Consider the following 3,082-nt stretch of genomic DNA (forward strand, 5'->3'; position numbering starts at 1 on the left):
CCTCTTATGTAAAACATTTGGGACCCAGAATGGGAGGCTTTTTGATTAGTAGTAATTTGTCATCTGGGAGCATCTTATTTGGGACCCAGAAGGAGGACATTTTTTCTTAGCAATCAGTCAGGGGCTTACAGACTCATATTTAAAGCAGTTAGGACCCAGAAGATGAGTCTTTTTGATTAATAGTCAGTTGGAGCTGAGAGACTCTTATTTAAAGCAGTTGTAACTTGGAAAAAGGGTCTTTTTAAAAACAGTCACTTGGGGGCTGGGAACCTCTTCTTGAAAGCTATTGCTATCTGGTAGGGATAACTTTTGATTAATAGTGAATTGGCAGCTGAGAGCCTTGTATTTAAAGCAGTTTCAGCAGGGAAGTCTGGGTATTTTTATTATTATTATTATTATTATTAACAGTCACATAGGGGCTGATAGCCTCTTATTTAAACAGTTGGGACCAGGAAAGTGGACCTTTTTTTATTAACAGTTAGTTGGGGGTGCAGAACTTCTTATTTAAAGCTTATAAGGCAGGCTTTTTTGATTAACAGTCAGTTGGGAAACAGAAACCTCTTATTTAAAGCAGTTGGGACTCAGAAGATTGTTCTTTTTGATTAATAATAAGTTGCATACATGAGGTTTAATATTTAAGATAATTGGGACTTGGAAAGTGGTCCTTTTTGAGTAGGAGCTGGTGGCTTAGAGCCTCATATTTAAAACAACTGGGTCTTAGAAGACCAAATTTTTTATAAACAGCTGGTTGAGTCCTGTAAGACCCTTATTTAAAGCGGTTGAAACTTATTGGGTCTTTTTACTTAATATTCAGTAGTGATCTGAATCTTTTGTTTAAGGTAATTGGGACCCAGGAGGCAGACTTTTTGGTTAAGAGTAGATTTTGGCTAGAAGCCAGTTATTTAAACAGCTGGGACCTGAAAGGTGGGTCTTTTAAAAAATACTTTATTGGTTTTCATTTAATAATTTCTCTACATTATGTTTCGTTCATATACATTGTGTTTATACAATCATTCATCTACATTGTGTTTCATACAAGTATTCATATACTTTCTATTTTACATTATATTTTTTAATTGGTTTGCTTACAAAGTTTGTAGACATAGTGCTTCACACTATTATTCATTCACATTCTATTTCGTATACTTATTCTCATGCATTATGTTTTATAAAATTAATTACCATTGGACCTTGCCCATCATTACTCTATCTTTTAACCTGGATCCTTCCAATTTCCTTCCCCCACCTCCTCCGCCATCAAACAGTGCAGCCTTGTGATTCCACCCTTATTTATCATCACCCCTTCACTCCTACCTTCTCTCCCATGAATTCCCATACATGTTTTAATATTTATCCTTGTGGTTTTACAATAATGGTATTATGCAATACTTATGCAATATTTGTCTTTATTAGAGTGCATTTAGAAGCAGGAGTGGCATCCATTTCCAAAATGGCTTGCTGATGGAAACTCTATGAACATGGAAAAGCGAACAAAGTTACACAAGTGTTCAGGTGTTTCATTCATAGGCTCTCTATGAGTCATCTACAACCCGATGACAACTAACAATAACAACAACAGAGTGCATTAGTTCACTTAGCATAATGCTCTCCAGTCTTTCTCAAGTTACATAGTATTTTTTAAAATCTTTGCTCATAGTATTCCATTGTGTGAATGTACCACAATTTCTCAATCCATTCTGTTGTGTTTGGACATTTGGGCTGTTTGTATGTTCTTGGCTTGTGAATAATGCCTACATGAACATTGGTCTAAAAATCTTCATTCTAATTTCCTTGGGGTATATCGCTAGTAGTGGAATAGGTGGGTCATATGGGGTTTCTATGGTCAACTTTTTGAGGAAATTCCAAATTGTGCTCCAGAGTGGTTTCACCATTTTAAAATGCCACCAACAGTGTACAAAAGTTCCTGCCTCTCCATATTCTTACCAACACTTATTGCTTACTACCCTACTAAACTTTGCCACTGCTATTGGTGTGAGATGGTATCTCATTGTGATTTTTATTTGCATCACTTATTGCCAATGACTTTGAACATTTCTTCATGTGTCTGTTGGCCACTGAATGTCTTCCTCTGTGTAAAGTCTTTACATGACTTTTGCCCATTTTGTAATTTGGCTGTTAGTCTTTTCCTTCTGGAGGTTCAGGAGTATTCTGTAAACTTTTATTATGAAACCTTTGTCTGAAATGTTATTGCCAAATGTTTGTTCCCAGTCAGTAGGCTTTCTTTTCACCCTGTTGGAAAAAAGTGTTGGTTGAGCACAAAGATTTAATCTTTAGAAGGTCTCATTCATCAATTTTGTCCTCTCCAGATTGTGTTTTCTGGCTGTATTTGGAAGTCTCTTTATACCATAGGCTAAGCCTTGTAAGCTTTGTCTCAGTTTTTCTCTAATGAACTTTGTGGTTTAGGTCTTTAATCCCAGGTCTCTGATCCACCTAGAGTTGATTTTTGTATATGGTGTGAGATGTAGATTCTGTTGCAGCTTTCTGAAGGTATTAGTCCAGTTTTGCCAGCACGATTCATTGAAGAGGCTGTCGTTCCCCATTTGATAGGTTTTGTTTCCTTGTCGAATATCAGTTGCCCATATATAGGTGGGTCCATTTCTGGGTTCTCATTTCTGTTCCATTCATCTATGTGCCTTTTTATTGTATCAGTACCATGTTATTTTGGTTACTACCACTGCATAGTAGGTTTTGAGGTCAGGGAGTGTTATGTCTCAAAGTGAGGCCTTTTGATTGATTAATAGTTAGTTGGGCTTGAGAGGCTCTTATTTAAGGCAATTCTTCCCTAAAGGTTTTATCTTTTAGATTTAGAGTCTTTTGGGGACTGGCAGCCTCTTATTTAAAGCAATTGACATCTGAAAGTCTGGTCTTTTCTATTAACAGTCAGATGGGGGCTGGGAGGCTCTTATTTAATGCAACTGGACCTGAAAGGTGGACTTTATGGTTAACAGTCAGTTAGTGCTGGAGAATCATATTAAAAGTACTTAGGACTTGGAGGTAGACCTTTATATTAACTGTTGTGGATTGAGAGCAACTTGTTTAAGGACCCAAGAGTTGGAGCTTT

The sequence above is a fragment of the Elephantulus edwardii genome, unplaced genomic scaffold (assembly GCF_000299155.1).
Source record: "Elephantulus edwardii isolate Elephantulus edwardi_28Jun2011 unplaced genomic scaffold, EleEdw1.0 scaffold00355, whole genome shotgun sequence".
NCBI lineage: Eukaryota > Metazoa > Chordata > Mammalia > Macroscelidea > Macroscelididae > Elephantulus > Elephantulus edwardii.